The sequence below is a fragment of the Rhinopithecus bieti genome, unplaced genomic scaffold (genome assembly GCF_001698545.2).
Source record: "Rhinopithecus bieti isolate Rb0 unplaced genomic scaffold, ASM169854v2 scaffold_14937, whole genome shotgun sequence".
In the NCBI taxonomy this organism is placed as follows: Eukaryota; Metazoa; Chordata; class Mammalia; order Primates; family Cercopithecidae; genus Rhinopithecus; species Rhinopithecus bieti.
Window position 1 is genome coordinate 1,603,622 of NW_016808492.1, and position 20,470 is coordinate 1,624,091.

At 39.2% G+C, this 20,470-nt stretch overlaps 1 protein-coding gene across 8 annotated transcripts in view; it reads left to right on the forward strand.

Annotated features, from left to right (window-relative positions):
• KLHL32 (kelch like family member 32) overlaps positions 1-20,470 on the forward strand; it is a 253,431-nt gene that overhangs the window by 37,059 nt on the left and 195,902 nt on the right. The window contains exon 2 of one of the 8 annotated variants that reach the window (XM_017886763.1): positions 18,080-18,158. The exons of the other annotated variants lie outside the window; for them this stretch is intronic. The gene's annotated coding sequence lies outside the window, so the exon portion shown is untranslated. The remainder of the gene's footprint in view (positions 1-18,079; positions 18,159-20,470) is intronic. 8 annotated transcript variants of the gene reach the window in all.

A 20,470-nucleotide genomic window follows, 5' to 3' on the forward strand; every position in this document is an offset into this window, starting at 1 on the left:
GAAGTCTTGATGTGTGATTAACATCTTTACTACCAAAACAGAGGTTATCATTTTCTACTAAAATTTGTGTACAACTAATTAGGCAGATTGCTGCAGAGAGCAGCTAATATCCTCATAGTTGTCCATATGGCACTTCGGTTGATTAATAACATACATTTCTGCATAAGATAAAACTAGATGCGTTTTTATTTTATATCTTTTTAGATTTAGAGCATTGATAGTGATTACGTGGCATTATGTAAGCCAACTGGAGAATGCCATTTCCACTGTGGATGAAATCTTTTTTTTTTTTTTTTTTTTTTTTTTTTTTTTTTTTTTTTTTTTTTTTTTTTTGTTTTTTTTTTTTTTGAGACAGAGTCTCGCTCTGTCGCCCTGGCTGGAGTGCAGTGGCCGGATCTCAGCTCACTGCAAGCTCCGCCTCCCGGGTTTAAGCCATTCTCCTGCCTCAGCCTCCCGAGTAGCTGGGGCTACAGGCGCCCGCCACCTCGCCTGGCTAGTTTTTTGTATTTTTTTTAGTAGAGACGAGGTTTCACCGTGTTAGCCAGGAGGGTCTCCATCTCCTGACCTCGTGATCCGCCCGTCTCGGCCTCCCAAAGTGCTGGGATTACAGGCTTGAGCCACCGCGCCCGGCCGATGAAATCTTATGAGTCATTGATTAACAGGTTGGTAGTGAACTGCTGCAGGATAGTATGGATATAGCAGGATTTGAGGAGCAGAGAGGCTACAGTTTCAAATTGTAGCCTGATCTTTATTTTTGGGAGGGCTCAAAATGTGCTTTTGAATATTAGGTATTTTGAGGAGATATGCAATTGTTAAGCACCAGTATACAGATAAGAAGAAAAAAAACCTTGCCATTAGACAACTTGAAAGGCATGAATGAATTGCCGACATCTACAAAAATGATCAAGGTTATGCATGATTGGATGTGCTTAATTGTAATTTTAAAATAATTCATTTTGTGGTGTGTGACTAGCTGAGAGAAAGGCAGACATCATACTTAGGTTTACCTGTCTGCGGCAATTTAATTATTATTGACTATTGTGATGGTTTTCTGATATTGAGTTAGGTACAAGCCTCCTTAATTCCTATTGCAGGAAACTTTTTAATGCTTAATAATATTTTGACTTGAAGAAAAGTCTTTTAACCTAAAGAATGACCATTTCAGGACTAGAATTGTTTTATCGAGTTACCTTTTCCCCCCTATAAAGTAAGGTAAATGCTGTCTGTGGAACTTTGGCAAATTAGATTTTGGTTGGACTCTTCTGCCTTTTTTGTCAAGGAAAAGAGGAGGGGTCCAGGAGGAAAGAGGGAACACTAAATGTGAAACCACGTCTATCATCAATTGATTTTGAAGTTGCAGCCTCATTGGGTGGTTAGTATTGGGCCATCCTGCCAAAATCATCTCTTTGTGTATTTGGCCATCTGTGCCAAATTATAGGGAGTAATAGCCTTGGGCACAGCTGCTGAGTCTAATGTGTATTTCTGACTTGTATATTAATGATAATGACTGCATAGAGAAGTCCAGTGACCAAATGTGCAGAATAAATAAGAAGGAACCAAATCTATGTAAATGTAGAATTCAAAGAAAGGAAAATCTCTATTTTACATCAGGAAATGACAGTACATATTTATTTAAATCTCTATACAAGAATATGACCTTTTCGTACTCCATCTCTTCACAGTTTCTCCTAAGGAGAAATAAATCTCAAGAGAGACTGGCCTTGAATTTTGGTCCTTCCATGTGGTGCTTCTTGAATTTGCTCTGAGATAGGACGTGGATTTTATTACTATATCCCAACATTGATAGGGACTTTTCTCAGCTCAGCCTATCCCTTTAAGAGAATCACTCAGGAATGACTGACTGCCTTTGGTGTCACTGTACTTTTTGTTGGTTGGCTGGGGCCAGCAGTAGGACCTTTATAGGCAGGCTAAGTCTAATGTCACTAGGAATATAATTAAGAAATTATAAGAAAATGAGATATTCCACAATCCAATGACTAAGGATAAAGAATGCTAAGAATCAGGATTTTAAATAGACATGTCTACATTTGCATGACCATTCATTTCTCTAAAGTATCTTAATTAATCAATGTATTGGAAGGAAACCTACCTTATAGTGAAGGAAGCCTTTAAAAAAGTCACCCAAGGAATGTGAAATGATTTGGCACATAGAACTTAGTAGCATTGTTCCCTATAAATGCTTTACAATTATTTTTCCTTCAAGCCTACCTCATTCAGAGCCTTCTCATTTTTGGTTGTTCAGCACCCAAACCTTGGAAACATCCTTAGCGTCTTTCTCTCACAACTTACATCCAAACAGTCAGGAAATTCTGTTGGCTCTACCTTCAAAGTATACCCAGAATCTGACCATATGTCACCACTTCCCACTACCATTCTCGTCCCAGTCAACATTACCTGTTGTTTAAATCATTGCAGCAGATCCCCAGAAAGTCTTCTTTGCCTCCTATAGACTCTTCTCCACACAGCAGCCAAAGTTTTTGTTTTAAAACCTGAATGAGGCTATATTTCTTTGCCCAAAACTGCAACAGCTTCCATCACAAGAACCAGACGCTGTATACCATCTATCCCCCGCTTATCTCCCTTTGCCTTGCCCATTCCTGCCTTAGAACTGGTGTCTCACAGTTGGTAATACCCTCGACCTGGAATGCCGTGCCACCTGCCTACCCGCAGGCGCACTGTCTTACCTCCTTCAGGTCTTTGCTCAAATGTCACTTTCTCAATGAAGCCCACTGTGATCACTGTGCTTAAAATTGCAACCTGCCTACCACCCCAACCCCTTCACTCTCAATTCATCTTAACCTGTATTTTTTCCCCCACAGCTCCTACCGATTAAAAAAAACAAAACAAAACGATTTTACTGAGGGCAAACTGGCATATCATTAAAGTTCACCCATTGTAAGTGTGTACAGTTCAGTAGTTTGTAGCAAATGTATGGCGTTCTGTAGCCACCAACACAATCCAGTTTTAGAACATTTCTGTCACCCCAAAATGTTCCCTCATGCCCATTTGCAGTTATTCCCCACCCCCTCTCCACCATAGGTAACCTCTAGTGTGCTTCTACATCTATACATTTGCCTTTTCTAGACATTGATGTATTTGTCTTATTTGCTTAGTGTTTAGCATGTATGGTCCAAAAGATGAAGGAGCTGCATATTTCTGTAAAATTTGGATATTATCTTATTTCTTGTATATGTGCACTTATTTGCAGATAACCAGTGTCAGGACATGGGGAAGTTGGACAGAAATGGGAGAGAGATGTAGGGGTGCCTGTGCTCCATCTGTGTGTGTCTGTCGGGCAACAATCTTGAGGTTCTCTGGGTGCGCCTCCACTGCCCCGTCCTCCTCAGGGAGATGAGCTGACTCCTCACACGTTTTCTATTAATGAATGATTCTGTGATTTCTTCATTCAGTTATGGAGGAGAGCATGGAATCAATGTGTACTCCTGCCTCAATATTCGGTTATCAGGGGCTCTCAGCCTCTCCTTCCACTTCCTCAGGTGTCCTCCTCTACCCTCCATCCTCACAGCTGCTCTTCTGCCTTCAGCTTCCTTACAGCTTCTCTGTGCCACTTTCTTTATCCTTCCGTCCCTTCCTAGGGACTGCTGTCACTAGTATCTTTAGAGATGTGGCTTCCATCGTGTCACTCTCCTTTCCAAAAACTTCTGGCAACCTTTGAAGACCCACGGCTTGATTGGTCTCAAAAAGCATTTCTCTACCTGCCTTCTAATTCTTCCCAATGTGAACCATGTCTCTTTCTCAGACTCTGTAAATAAACACACTCTCAGGAAATATCAATTCTTTGACAACCTTTAGTGTTATGTATTTCTGATTCCTAAGCCTCTTTGTCAAGTAATGAATAATTTAAAACAAACAAACAGAAAAACCCTTAAAGCCCCTAGGAGTTGATTATTTGAAGAAATCTGGTAACTTATCTGTGTATGTTTTCCTAAATCTGTTATTCTTAAAGCATCACAGCTCCAAATTTGCTGTATATTTACCAAGGGTGTCTCTGACCACCAGTGTTGTGAAGTTATAGTTACAAGATAATTCCATAGTAGAAAATAAAGCAAAACATGTATGGTTCAGGCGCACCAGCATCAGGACCGGACTTCACTTCCACTAGGTCCACTGTTGTTTCCTGCTGGAGGGTCCTGGGGGCCCTGGTCAGGTGGTACTGGGGCAGGGCTGGGCCCCACAGTGGACACCTTCGCTTCTGGGCTCCAGCCTTCCCACATGCTTCTCGTGTCCTGCTGATACTTCATCGGCGTTCTCTGTGCTGCTGTTGCTGCTTCTGTTTGCTCTGGTCCTCCCTGATGACCAGTGATGTTAAGGCTGCCTGTGGACCACACTGTTCACTAGCCACTGGCCTCCTCCACAGCCAGTGGGCTTTGGCTGCTTGTAGCTTCCTTTCTTTCTTCCTGCAGCAGGAGCAGCACCAGGGAATACATAGATGGAATGGATTTGGAAATAGACAGGCCTAAGCTTGAATCCCGGTTCTTTCATATACGAGTTATTTAGTCTTAGGAAAGTTACTTATTTCTTTGAACCCCAGTATTGTGCTCTAGGGACAGTTACACCCACCCTGCAGTATAATCATGTGATCCACATGCAATGATGTATGTAAGTTTCATTGTCCAGTGCCTGACACAGAGTCAGCAACCAGTACATTTTTGTTATTGATTGTTATGATTATTCTAAAGTGAACTGCAAGGGCCCGGGAAGCTAATGGTTCCTCCCCTTTCTCTGAGGACAGCAGGCCTTTCTTCCCAGGATTACTGCTCTATGGGTGTAGGGTAATGTGAATGTTGGCAGTCTTTTTTGACCACCGTCTACATTTTCCAGTACTCAGTCTCTAAAGCTAGCAAACAGCTGTGAGACATGGGCCACACCTTATTGGCTTGTGTGACCCGCCCCTCCCCTTTTCCTGCCATGCTGTCATTGCAAGATGAAAGATAGAAAACACCGAAGTCTTCTGTGTTGTTATTGCTTCTTAAAGCTGCCGTTGGTGTTTTTGCTTATAAAAGCATTGCCAGTTTTCTCAGGAATACTGTTTTACTCTGTAAAGAATGCTCATTCGGCACACAGTTACTGGGCATCTGTCAAGTGTCAGGCATTATGCCAACGGCTGATGAGTCAGTGGCGAGGAAGACAGTCAGGAACTTGTCATCTCTGAGCTGACACTCTAGTGGAAGCATTCATCACATGGTCTCACAAATAAAAGTGAGATTACAATAGAAATAAGTGCTGAGGAGGAGAGGTTCATGGCATTGTGAAAAGTATAAAGTGGGGAGCTTTGACCTGCTCTGGAGGTTGATGAGGAAGCCTTCCCTAAGGGGGTTTGAAGGACACGAGGCATTAGTGAGGCGAAAGGGAGAGGTTGGAGAGTGTTTCAAGTAATGGGAAAAAAAATCCTAGGAGGAAACATAGTGTCAACAAGGTAGAGTGGGGTGCAGAGCGCCAAGGGCAGTGAAGGGGGAAATGTGCTGGAGGACAGTAAGAGAAGGACTGCACGGGCCTATAAAGATATCTATCTTTATCAGAAATGCCGAGAAGCCATTGAGGAACGATTGTAATGATGGAGTGGCAGGAACTGGAAGGCTAAGATGAGATCTGATTACAGGGGAACAGTAATCAGAATAGGAGGGCACTGGAGTCCATTGATCTGATTCCGATCAAAGGTGATAGAAGTAGCTTAGCCTAGGGAGGTGGGAATAGAGAAGGAGATAAATTGACTAAGGACAACTCAGGAGGTAAAATTTTCGGGGCCTGGTGCAGGATTGAATATTGAGGGTAAGGGAAGAGAAGCCTGATGACTCCTACATGTGCGCAGGTGGAGGTATCATTCTATACAACTGCAAGTGCGAAGGTAACATTCCATACAACTGCATTAATGTTGGTGCCGTTTGTATGGGTTATAGTACTAATCCATACAACTGTGTGGTTATGGCAATATTAAATTTGAGCCGTCTTTAGGATGTTGAAATGAAGGTATTACATAGGTTCTTATATGTTTGGAGCTCATAGAAAACATTGGACCCATAATATGATTTTTGATTGAGATTGAAATTGCCTAGGGATAGAGTAGATCAATTAAATCTCAAGGAACTGTAACTCTTAATGATTAGGTAGAGAGGGATAAGCAAAACGGCAGAAAAATAAACAGGTGTAGCCAGAGAGGAAGGAAGAAAACCAGGAGAGACTGGAATCATAGAAGCCAATGCAGTGGTGTGATTGAAGGAGAGAGCATTTACTGATGTGAAATGCTGCTGATACCCAAAAAGTAGAGGAGTAAAAGTGACAACTGAATTTGATGTTGGTCAAGATAAAGCATGCATGGTGACTCAGAGACCAAAGGCAGCCTGCAGCCCAGACCTCATTACTATGCCACTGCACTAAATCTCAGAACCATACTATAGCCCGGCTTAAGCAGCCCCAAGAAGGCAGAGCTTCCAAACTGGCAGAACAGATAATAAGCCGAGTTACAGAAAAAAGGTAAATGAACAGCTTCTTGCACACCAGACTTTGTAGTAAGATTCGTGCTTACTCTCTAAATGCTGTAGACTCATTCATTTAGCAGACTTTATTGGATGCTATATACAGAAGTGAGGTGAGAGGCGCTCCATGCCCTCAATACATTCATAGAACAGCAGAGAGGAAAGATATAACAATAATACACCCATGATTGTGATGTAGACATAAGGTAAGCATCACTAACACAGGTACAAATTGTTGGAATTCAGAGAATGGAAAGTGTAATAGATGATGTGAAATGTACAGATCAAAAATAGAAACTTGAAGTACATAGTCAGTCAAAAATCAAGCATACCTCGGGGTAAGAAGCCTCCTGGAAATCAGATAATTAATACCTTAGGATTTACTGTAGAGTGGCACTGATAGCTCATTAGCCTTTCTGAGCCATTATTTCTTCCTTTGTACTTTTGTAAACAAATTTTCAAGTCTTTTCAGGGTTTACAAGGTTGAAATTTTGAAAAATAAATTTCCTTGAAAACGCTTTAAAAAGTGTAACTTCTATGATTTGCATGTTCAAGTCAGCACTACTTTAATAAACATAGTGAAAAAGGAATTTTTTAAATTATATTTTAAGTTCTAGGGTACATGTGCTTAACGTGCAGGTTTGTTACATATGTATACTTGTGCCATGTTGGTGTGCTGCACCCATCAGCTCGTCAGCACCCGTCAACTCGTCATTTACATCGGGTATAACTCCCAATGCAATTCCTCCCCCCTCCCCGCTCCCCATAATAGGCCCCGGTGTGTGATGTTCCCCTTCCCGAGTCCAAGTGATCTCATTGTTCAGTTCCCACCTATGAGTGAGAATATGTGGTATTTGGTTTTCTGTTCTTGCGATAGTTTGCTGAGAATGATGGTTTCCAGCTGTATCCATGTCCCTACAAAGGACACAAACTCATCCTGAAAAAGGAATATTTTGTTCTTTCCATCTGGGTTGGCACTAGTTTCAAAAATATTAACTTTGAGAAATATTCCTAACAAATTCCTAACAAATACTAAGACTTCTCTCTAGGAAGTGGTGAAACAAACATGCATTTTGATATTTGATTTAAGAGATATCATGATTCTTACTTATCATGTATTTTCTGAAAACCTGTTGTTATTCCCATTAAGAATTAGCCATACTTAATCTGATTTAATTCTTAAATAAGTTTCCTGAGTGACTTACATTTTAGTCAAATGAAATGATAGCTCTGAGAAGCATTGGTTTTATTAAGCAGAAGAAGTATGATATGATTCAGGTAAGACTAGATGTTATAGTCAACTTCACATAATCCATGAAAGCACCTCTTACACCACTCTTGAAAAAGTGAGCCTGAGAAAGTATCCTCTCAAGCTTCCCCTCTGGAGCCTCTGCTGCACGAGGGGTTCCCTGCTGCACAAGGATCACCTTCGTTGGTGTCACATAGCTGTTTTTTTTTCTGTGATTTATCCTTTACTGATCTGTTCCATCTAAACAATGAGAAGACCGCCAAGAACAATTTGGAACACTTTCTTCTGAACTCTTACATTTTCTCTGTTGTGTGTAATTGGGATGAGGGGTCAGGTGCAGAAACTGGTTGTCTCATAACTTTTTGAGAATAGAATAAATGGTCCAGATCCTTATTCCTGTGCAAAAGGCATGTATGAATATGGTCTCAGAGAAAGAATGCAGAAAAAGATTGGCATATGTACTGTATATATAGTAACTTAGGTAAGGCCTGTTTGTGGAACCCCATTAAAACCCTCTGTTCTTAACTATCCTGGGCCATGATCTGAAAGAGTTTCCTGAAGCACATGTGTTGCTCAAACATTCTCCTGCTTTACAGCCAGCGGTTACGCCGCAGTCACTGTTTGTTAGCTTAGGCTTCGCTGCCTTTTGCAGCCCAAGATCTGCTGGCCCCACTTGTCTGGGTCAGCCTAGTCTGGTGCTGCCCCTGTACTACTGCTGTCCCTCTCACCATCCTTTCCAGCTACTCCTGCCACCTCACACCTGCCAGATCCCCAGCATGCTTCTTCACCTCGATCTCAGTCCAAAATCTGTGCATCAAGCCATCTGTGCTCAATACCCATTTCCTCCATGAAACCCTTCCTGATTAGCTCTACCATACAATAATTTCCCTTGTTCTAGACATCTTCATCTACTCTGTCATTTAGCTGTGGAGAGTTGCCTTTTGTTGTTCTCTTGTTATCTTATGTGTGTTTTCTTAATTTGAAAGTATATGAATGATAGAAGCTGTGTCTTAAAGTGTAAAGGCTGGAAAGGACATTAGCATTGAAATCTTCTTATCTTTTATCCCACTTCAGGAAATCAGTAGCAGTGACTTGCTGCAGCTGTGGGGGGTGTGTGTGTGTGTATGTGTGTGTGATTCAGAATATCCCTTCAGGGTCATATTAGATTCTCAAGGAAGAAGAGAGAGGGGAGAAAGCATAGAGAGATTGAAAAAGACTTTCCCCGGGTTATTCTGATGCCACCACCTCCCTTTCTGCCTCCATCTCTAGTTTTTATTGTCCTCATTCTGCAAAGAATCACCCCTTGTGGCAGAGTGGCTTGCCATCAAGCCTGAGTAATGTGTAGACAACCTGTTTCACCTCTCTCTTTCCCACATGCCATGGTTAAAAATTAAATTAAGCATTTGGGGCTACAGATTTAGAGGAGGGACTGTAGGCTAAAAGGGAAAGATAAATGAGATGGATTGTTCACGCTCCCTCTACACACACACACACACACACTATCTGTACATATACACATATATGCACATACATATACACACATACACACCAGGACATAGACACATATGCACACACATATATACACATACATCCACACACATGCCTATACATGCACACATACATTCTCTCAACACCTATCCTGGGGTAAAGGACTGTGATAGGGCCATTATTCTTTTCCTCAAAATGGATTTGGCTATGGTAAATGCAGAGTTCATATTCCTCTAGAACCAGCTCTTAAAGGGTTGGTCTCTTGGTGTCATCCACTCAAGACCTGTGCGGTAATATATTTACTTCTATTTCCAAGAAGAAGTGAAAAAAACTTTATACTGTTCTACCAAGGAGATTTCTCACCCACACATAGGCTGACACCTGTTTTACTTATTACTGCTGACCCCCGATGTTGGCTAACTTCACATCAGCTGCAAAGAACTCTCCCACAAACTGATTTAGTTGGATTCCTCCACATTTTGTATGAGAAAGCAGAAGCCCAGAGAAACAAACTGACTTGGCCAGCAAAACCCTTAGTAGCAGAGCCGCGACCAAGACCCAGGTCTCTGAGGTCTTGTCTTTACTAGTTGCTCTTCTTTGTCTTTATGGCCCCTATAGTGCCTCACACAAACACATTTCATAAGCCTTCACTGCTTCCTTTTCCAGTTAAACACTTTGAGCTTCCTGCTTTTTTCTTTTGCCATATGCACAGACACTTGCCCCAGCCATCTGGGGAAGGGAAAAGTCATATCTGGCAGGGGAACGAGTGTGCAGATGCATTCTTTTTATAATTACTGAAAAGAAGGTTGTTGGAGGTATGATTTATTTAGCCAGCTTCTTCAGATCTAGATTCAAAAGCTGTTCTCATGTTCAGAAAATATTTTATTTTGTACAAAACTCTCAGGACATTAATTCCTTCTCAACCCACGGTCTCATTTTTCAGCATGTGCCTCTCACTGAAAGCTAGTTCACCGCCAGCATTAATTTGACCCCCAGCTGTATTTGTTCCCTGTCAGTTCTTGTCCTCCAGGCTGTTGCTCATCGTTATATCAAAGATGGGAGCAGCTGGAATTAGATGCCTGTGATTATTAAGACGGTAATTACTGATTGTGCTGACACCAGTAATATTAACTGGTGTTTAAATAATTTAAAATGTTACCTATGAGGCATGCATGAATTCAAGGTATCAGAATAAAAGGCAGTATCTAAAATAGCCCAGGCAAGAATAAAATATTTGTTCTTGTTTTATTCAGATATTCTGGCTTAAAATACTATGCAAGGATGATGGACTTTCTCTAGTTTAAATAGTTGTTTTTAAGTTTCTTTACAATAGAACTACGTAATATGATCCTAAGGAGTGCTGTTTGCGGGGAACAAATTAGTTTTATTAGATTTCTCAAGTTTTTAACATAACTTAATAACTTAATATTCTACTACCATGGCCCCATCTGCCATGGTAGTTGAATGAGTTTGATGATGCTATATGTTCATATTGTACTTCATAGTTTAGGAAGTACTTGCAAACTCATCATGTCATTTAGTCTTAACAAAAGTATTGTAGAGGATGTAGGTTTACCCCTGTCTTAATGGAGAAATAAATCTTGGCTCAGAAAGGCTATATTACTTGCTCAGATTACATGAGTAGTAAGTTGTAAGGTTAGAAGACGAGATTTGTCGGTGACTTCACAACACTTTCCAAATCTGTGAAGTGGTGGTAAACTATACACTATAGCCTTGCTATACTTGGGAAAATAAAAGAAATACTGTCTTCTTTGGTGGAATCTTCTGAATCCACTCTTCAATGAAGAACAAACAGTTGTAGGAAGGAAAAGAGCTTTTCATGGACTTACAGAGCTTTTCTTTATTGGAAGAATGATCATCTTTACTCTTAAATTTATGATTCTAAGAGTATAACATGACTTTGACAACTCTTTATTTTTATAGATGATTGAAGTGTATGACTTCTGCCATTTATGAGATAATTCCAATGTGCTGTGCTGAATTTCTAGGCCTCTTGTCATGAACTACTTAAAATATTTTTGTTTTAATTTGAGAAGCATTTCCTTGAGAGGTTGGATGCAGCTTCCATTACTTCATTTTTATTTATTGTTGTTTTTAAACATCATCATCATTTAATCCTAGCACATGGCTGCGCCAGCCCTTCATGCTAATTGTGGATAGTGCATGGCAAGGCTAATACTAACACTTTCTGTTGCTTACCATGATGCCACCTAACTCACAACCATGCTTCTTTTGAAGAGTTGGAAAACTACATCCAACTCCCTTAGAGCAGAAATCCCAGCCTGTACCCTAAGATTGGGGCATGCCTGTGGGGTAAGCCCTTTCAGAGATCACAGACCTTGTGGAGAGAATAAAGGTATACACACTTAGTTCTAGCCCAGTGGGCCAGTGTCAGAGCAAAGGTTTTATTTCCAAGTGCAGCACAGTGTCTACCACTCAATCGTCCCTTCGCACAGGTCTACTCAGACTCAAGGCCAAGTCCTAGAAAGAGAGAGGTACTTTAAAAACAGTAGGGAAAAAAAATGTTAAACATTGTTTTCCTGAAACACCTACGGGATCCTGAGTGCACAACGTTGGTGACTTGGGCAGCACTGGCACTTAAAATTTTGGTCATTGTAGGAAATGGCATTCTTGGGCAGTGTCTTCTTCAGAGAAGTGGTTGGTGGCTTTCTGGGGGAGTTACAGGCTTTAGAGCCAGGTTCAGTGCTTTTGGCATGAACCTGGGCCCCTTTGGTGTCTACATCAGTAGATTCAGAGGCTGACATTGTTTTGCAGAGTGGAATAATGAGAATGTGGAGGCTGACAGGGTGATTATGGTTTTGAGAGTCAGTGAGACAAACCCTGGAACTGAGGAGCTGGTCTTCCTTGTGTAGTTGAAGTTTCTGCAGTTATGGGTGTGGGGTGTAAGGCCAGACAAGGAATGGTTTTTAACGTTTTCTGGGGTCTTAGCTTTCACTTAAATGGCTGGGATATAAGGGTTTACACGAATGATAAGATGAGATTCATCTTGTTTCATGGAAAATTATTCATTTTACCAAAGAAGTATCAACAGGATTAGTAAGCTTTTGGATATTTAAAATATGAGTTTATTTAGGACAAAAATATTTTAAATGTTTTGTTTTAAGTGATATCTGCTTTTACACCAATGTAACCACTCAGAATAGATATATAATATCTATTTTCAGTTTCTGGTAAAATAATTTTTTAACATGAATCCTTCATCTGGATCCCATTTATGTTGCTCAGTGTTTTAAAGCACTTATTATCTCATGGCACACCATATCACTTACTTATTTGCCACGTTTATTGTTTATCTGTCTTCTTGTGTAGAAAGTTAGCTCCACAGGGCAGGCATTTTGTCTGTTCTGTTCACTGATATGTCCCAAGAACCTAGAAGTGCCTGGATATGGTGACCACTAAATAATGACTTGTTGATTCTTTAGTCAAGAATCTGTCACTTCACTGCTGTGAGCTAGGAATTATTGTAATTGTTTTGTGAGGAATAGGTACTGAAGAACAGGGGCCTGGATAATTATTTTATAATATTGATAATTGGACAAAGTATGGGACAAAGCATGGTAGTGGCAGGACACTTCTGAATTTGTAATTTTCATCTTATGTTTTTGCCGTTTGTGCCAATCCTGCTCCAACTAGTCCCTAAAGTAGATCCTAATGAGATAACAGCTCGTATATTCCCATCTTTTCCTTTTCTATCCCTCTAGATTGGCTGATTGTTTTATACCCTTGTTACTTAGCGGAAAAAAAGTGTAAGGGTTAAAAATGAGAAATGACTGGTAAAAGAAAGAGAAAGGGAATGGCCATAAAATGAGCTGTGAATAGTAGAAAAATGTTGAGTTCTATATGCTTATTAAGAGTGGGTGCATATTTAATTCTAAACTTCCTTAGTAGTCATTGTGAAAAAAACAGCTTGGTTAGTTTCTTGATTTAAAGCATTTATAAATGTTAAAAGAAATTTATTTGGGAGGCCATTAGGCTGAGATGGCTCCAGCACCTTGGGTTCCTACCTAAGTAAATGAAGTTTACCAGTGTTAATAGTAAAATGAAACAAACATAATCAGCCGAAATCATCAACTAACCACTAACTAGGGACTTTCCACCAATTGTAGCCAATAAGGCAAACACCCAACTGTAGCCAATCAAGTAATTTCTTAGTTTTGCTTCTGCAGTCAGCCTGTGTAAGCCTGCAGCTCACATCGCACAGCTGAGTTCTCTGAACCTCCTCTGGTTCCAAGTGATGCCCAATTCATGAATTGTTCATTGCTCAAATAAACTCTGTTGTATTTAATTTGTCTAAAGTTTTTATTTTAACATAAATAAGATACAACCACATGTTAGGAGCATCAATACAATTTATTTATTTATACTAGGACCAAAAATAAATCCCTCTCAAGGGTTCTCATGAAAAAGACACTGTGATAGATGTCATGAGCAATGTCTTCTAAGCATCTTTACAGGGTTATCACATCACTTCTCTGATGCTTTTATCGATGGTAAACCTCAGTATATACAGAGATGGTAATTTGGGAGTACAGATGGGAAGGTATATTGCCTTTTGTACTCTGGCATAATAATGATGAAAACTTTCATGGATTTTATGCTCTTTGCATTGTTCTTAGTAATTCTATTGACTCATTAAACTCTTATAAACATGCTGTGAGGTAAATAGTATTATATTAATCACATTTTATAGAATGAAGAAACTGAGGCAGAGAGAAATTAAGTACTTGTCACACTGGTAGTGGGTGGGGATTTGAAACTAGGCAATCTGATTACAAAGTTTGCACTCTTATCTTATGTCAAAGGGATACTACACAGTGTCCTTTTCATGAAAATTCTTGAGAGGGACTTCTTTCTGGTCCTCGCATAAATAAATGAATTGTATGATGCTCCTAAACGTTTGGTTTTGCTAGATGCCTTTCTGGAATCCAACGCTAGATTTTAGAGGTTCCAAAAGAGAGATGAACATTTTTTCAGAAAATTGTCTGTTGTAGGTTACTTAGAAGTTATTGGGCAATTGTGAGAGCTTTTGCTCTCTGGAAAATCCCTGAAGTCTAGCTATTCTGTATTACTAATGCTAGAGGCAGCACAGTGTACAATGAGGGGAGTGAATTTCAGTCAGACTTGCCTGGATTCCAATCCTAGTTCTACCGCTTACTAGATTGGTGATCTTGGGAAAGTTACTTCACCTTGTATGTCAAACTTGAGGTTTGGTTCGTATCCTCTGCTTGGTACATCATCATAGTTGGTATTTCTAGACATTTCTCTAGAGAGACCAAATATTTTGTTTTTAATAATGTGGAGAAAAAATTTAACCAAGACATCAGATGATTCCTGAGACCTACAGAAAAATTTTGTGATGTAAGTGTGTCCTTATGTGGGCAAGTCTATTCTTTGTGTGTGTGATACAGTTATTGAAATCATAGGATATATTTTGGGTCTGTTTCTTCATGAAATAAACATGATGGTTTTATTTTCACTAATAGTATTTAGCAGTTTTAAGTACAGGATATAACAAAGGGCAATAATATCTTGGTTACAGAATATACTTTTTTAAAAAACAACATTATGTGATCATAGATTTTGTGCATTGGGAAAATTAGGATTTATGAAGGAAGGATTTGACTTCAGTCACTGAGATGGATTTGACAGCCTTTTTCCCCTCCACCTCCCCCACGCAATTCTCTCTGAGATTTATCCTCCCACTTGTCGAGCTCACCCAAGCCTATTGACGGAGCCAAGAAAACATACTCCACTCTCCTCCTCCTTTTCTGACTCATGCCAAAAAGTCATGTAGCAATTCAAACATTTCTGAAATTACAAAACATAATGTAGAAAACTTTCTTATCTCCGACTTTAAAATCTTTATTATTTTGATATTTGCATAGGATTTTAGATTAATTTCATTTCTTCAGAGACTCTCCCTGACAACTCAATAAACACCTGTTGACTCAATCACATCACAATGTTTTGTGCATTTTAGCAGTGTTTGTCTATTTACTGCTTATTCTTCTTAGAATGTAAGTTCTGTGAAAATAGGGACATTACATGTCTCTTTTTTTTTTTTTTTTTTTTTTTAAGACCGAATCTCACTCTGTTCCCCAGGCTGGAATGCAGTGACTGGATCTCAGCTCACTGCAAGCTCTGCCTTCCAGGTTCACACCATTCTGCCTCATCCTCCCGAGTAGCTGGGACTACAGGCGCCCGCCACCACGCCTGGCTAATTTTTTGTACTTTTAGTAGAGACAGGGTGTCACCGTGTTAGCCAGGATGATCTCGATCTCCTGACCTCATGATCCACCCATCTTGGCCTCCCAAAGTGCTGGGATTACAGGCGTGAGCCACCACGCCTGGCCACATGTCTTGTTTTAAACTGTGTCTCCTAAAGGTAATGGCACATAGTAGGAATTAATAACTATTTTCAAATGGATGAGTCTTTCTAAAATCCTCATGCATTTTACTTCATTTAAATTGAGTCTCCTTAGTTCCAGCTCTGATATTCTAGTTAGTCAGTTTTCTCTTTGTGCCATTCTTTTTGCCATCCTTCACATTTGCTCACATGTTATCATTGTTCATTTACCCAGATCCAGTGTCTCTGGGTTCATTTCTAATGTTGCCACCATCTTCCCCACCAGCCTTTCTTTCCACAGGTGTAGACTTGCCACCATCTTTTTGTGTAATGTTGACTGAGTTAGTATTTGATAATCTCATTTTTATTTTTTTTAATTGTGAATATTTTCCATTTGACTGACTCATAGTGGGGTTGTACAGATTATTAATGACATCTCTCATTTACTTTCATAAGATCATATCTTCAGAGTACCCTGTCGAGATTAATGATTTTGCATTGTTTAAATATTCATAGTGTCATTGGTACTGTGATTCAGAAAACGTAACTTTTTTTCTCTTTTTTTCCCTCCTAAATTTTAGTATTTCACAAAGGTATTCAGTGGTAGTAGAACTAAGGAAAGGAAATTCAGTAGGTAAATGGTTTGCCACTAATAATTGGAATTAAATATACTGACTTTAAAATTTTTTACTTAAATCAATATTGTTTTTCTTTTTTAATAGTAAAATTATGACTAGTATTTTGAGTGCTCATTATATTTTCAAAGTGCCTCATCTTGCTGTTCAGTTACTCTGTAAAAAGCAGGACAATGTAATATTGTCTTAAAACTGAGCCACAGTGTATTTTTCAAAGCCAAGGTTTTAAAGTGGTATTAATTTAAAAATTAAAGTGAAACTGATTTATTTTGGGTCTTGATATCTCGAAGTTGTTAGAATTATGTGCATATTCTGTAAAAGACTTAGAAACACATTTTCAATGACAGAGGCAAGTGTTTTTGGAGGTGTCTGAAATTTCTACATTTGTGGTTTAAAAAAAGACCATTGGCTCTCTAAACAAGAACAATGTATAAACAATACATTTATTAGTAAGTTTTCCAGGAACATAGCTCATTCTAGCATAGAGAAGAGTGGGATGTGGTCCCTGCCCCTATAATTCATAGTTAAGATGTCAGTTAACATGAAGTTCAACCCAGCTGAAGGAACTTCACCTCATGCCCACGTTCTTTTTTCTACCTTACATCTCTTTTTTAAAAAAGAAAATTATGCTCTAAGTGATAGCTTTTATCAGTTGTCACGTTAAAAAAAAAAATCCAGACACTTTGCTTTACAAAATCATTTTAATCTTACTCCTTTACATGCATTCCTGGTGTATGGTAAGTGCTATTTAAATATTGAATGAGTTGAGTGAGTGAGTGAGTGAGTGAGTGAGTGAGTGAATGACTGAATGGTTGGTGAATGACTAGTTATAGTAAATTCTTTGTTGTTCAACCTGACCAGATGTATTTTCATGGAAAACCAAATATTTTATCTGAGAAAATTAGCGTGTTCATCACACCAATTAACATAACTAATTGAATAGCTGAGGGTTGTCTTCTTTGCCATAGACATTGATATTAGTAACAAGACAAGGGCATTTCACATACTACTCTTGCTCTACTTTGATTCCACAACAGAAGACATTCTTATATCTGAGAGCCCATGAGATGATAGTGAGAAAATGCAATTTTGGGGTAGATATTTGCATATAGCTGTCATTGATTTCAAGAAAGCCTTGTAATACAAGTTTGAACCAAAAAAAAGAACTTCTCACAAAACTGTAATTCTGAATGTTTTATAAGTTAGGTTAGAACTGTGACCTGATCTAAACATAAAGTGGTTAAATTTCTAATTTAAAACGATATTTAAAATTTTATTATTAATAATGGAAATATATACATGGGTCAGACTCACATGGTCTCTGTTTGATGACAAGGGAGACTTCAACAGGCTGAGTAGGACTGGGAAGAAGCCAGGACCAGCTTGGGTTCAGGCAAAGGAAACAGACTGAGCTGTCTGCATGAGAGGAGATGTCAGCAGCCCTATACACCTTGTTCCTGTAGTGTTATGAATTTGGGCTGAATTTACCTGGTGTCAGTGGCTAGGAGAAGTGTTTTGAGCATTTTTTAAAAGAAGTTTGGTGACTTTTATGACCAGAAATATGCCATAGGAACTTAACTCTTGTTTTTATGAATTAGCCTATGGTAAAATTGAAACTGCCTTTGCAAAGAATATGACAGCAAGAGAAATTTGTGATGGCTGACTCCATCTTGCTTCTAGTCTCACGGGCTGGCTGGACTCACTTATTCCTAGGTGTAGGCCCAGCTAACCGTGGGAGGAATTTAGCTAAAGTCTAACAAGGATCATAATTGCCACTCACTAAAACTGATGCTTCCTTGTTCAGGGACTGAAACTACCTTTTGTAAGACTAATGAAAGCCCACAAAACTAGGACTGTGAGAGGGGCCTGAATTCTGCAAAGAGGTAAGCATAACTTGCCTTTCTATAATCATTTACTGCGCTGTAGTAAATGTATCACCACAAGGTGATCACAAGATTTGTGACTTCCCCAGTTGTTCCCACAGATAACATCACTATTGTAGAACCTAAGATTGATCTTTTGAGATGTTTTTCAGACCTTTGTATTCTGGTGACCAATTGACTCTACCAGGACCCATGACTTATGATTCAGCCAGGCCTATGGCCCCCACCCAGAGACTGTCCCAGCACATAATGATTGTTTTCCACAACCCTGTGATTTCATCCTCAACCAATCAGCAGCACCCATTCCCTGCTCCCCTGCCTGCCAACTTATCCATGAAAACCCTAGCCTCTAAGTTCTTGGGGAGGCTGATTTGAGTAATAAACTCTTGTCCTCTCACTTGGCTAGCTCTACATTAACTAAATTCTTTGTCTACCACAATACTGCTGTCTCAGTGAATTAGTTTTGTCTGTGCAGTATGCAAGAAGACCCCATCAGGTGATTACAAATTTGATTCATTATACATTATTTCCAAGAATCTATCAACAATGTTATGTTGAGAACTTACTTTATTTACTTCCATATTTCTCAGTAACATGCTTATGTTACCAGTCTTGGTTTTTGATATTTGAGTTGCTTGGTTTCCCATGAAAAAAAGATGAAAATTTAGCTTTCTTGCCAGGTGTGTTGGCTCATACCTGTAATCCCAGCACTTTGGGAGGCTGAGGGAGGAGGATCACTTGAGGCCAGGAGTTCAAGATCAGCTTGGCCAACATGGCAAAACCCTGTTTGTACTAAAAATACAAAAATTAGCTGGGTGTGGTGGCACATTACTGTAATCCAAGCTACTCAGGAGGCTGAGGCAGGAGAATTGCTTGAACCTGGGAGATAGAGGTTGCAGTGAGCCAAGATTGCACCACTGCACTCCAGCCTGGGCAACAGAGTGAGACTCCATCTCAAAAAGAAAAGAAAGACAATTTAGCTTTCTTCATTCATTCCCTAAAATCACCCCATCATACATACAGGCTTCCCATTCCTCCATTCTCTGAATTAGTTACACTGATACTTTGGTTGGATCATTATTTCATTTTTATATGATTATGACAATGTAAATGTTATTATATAATCAAAATATGATTACTTTTCCTTTCCTGCACTACTTTTGTTTTTCATTAATAGTTGTCTTTTTTTTTTTAACTTAGGTTTTTTATTGTTATCAACAATTCAATCCTCAAACTCTCCTCTCGCTATAAATTGGTAGAAACCACGTTAGGTTTTCTGTCTGTTTCACCTTCTGGTCAGTCTCTCTGGATATTTCTGAACTCCTCCAGTTTGCCTGTTTTTAATAATTGCAGTTTGGGAACTTCCTTGACTATCACCTGAGAATTCCTATCATCTCTTTCTGTGTTGAATCCTTGGTGGCCTGAATCGTGTCTTCCTTTTCTCAATATATACTCCCTTGTTTAGGTGGAAAACATCCTTTAAATAGCTTCCTGGGAAACAATGCCTGGGAGATAATTGCTCGTACTTTGCAAGTCTGGAAACATCTTTATTCTATTTTTAGACTTTAAAAAATTGATAATTTGTTTGGATATGGAAGACTACAGTGGAAAAAATTGTTTTAGTTTTCTTTCCTTCATTTTTTTTTTTTTTTTTTTTTTTTTTTTTTTTTTTTTATTATTTTTTTTTTCTTTTAAAATTTTGGTGATGCTTGGGTATTCACTCATAGTAAAGAGAAAAAAAAGCTGGCTGGAAGCTCTGAGCACATGGGCAGGCTTATTATATAGTGATTACGCCATAAAGTGATCTGGTTGAGCCATTTATTTGGGAAACCTATGGTGTCAGACTCCTTAGGTTTGGTGATGGCTTAGTTATATTCCCCAGAGAGTAATCTTCTAATTTCCCTGGGTGATATAAACCTAGCTGCTGGCATTCTGGAAGTTGAATGGAACATGAAAGCTTAGGGGCTCCACATTTTCTGTGTAAACTTTCCCTTTCTTTGTTTTTCAGATGGCACCTCCTTCCTCCACTGAACCTGGCATTCCTCAGTCTAGAGATACTTATGTTTTCTCCAGAGAGCAAATATCCATTCTGTCACTGGGATGAGATGGACAGTAACCATGTAGTGCAGATTAGGGGAAGGGACCTAGGAGTTCAAACTGCTTTTTAAATAGAATTTTTTCTCCTAGTTTTTCTATTGTCAACTGTCTTAGCCAGCTTGGGCTGTTATAACAATAACAAACTACCATAGACTGGGTAGCTTAAACAACAAACATATTTCTCACAATTCTGAAGCCTAGAAAGTCAAAGATCA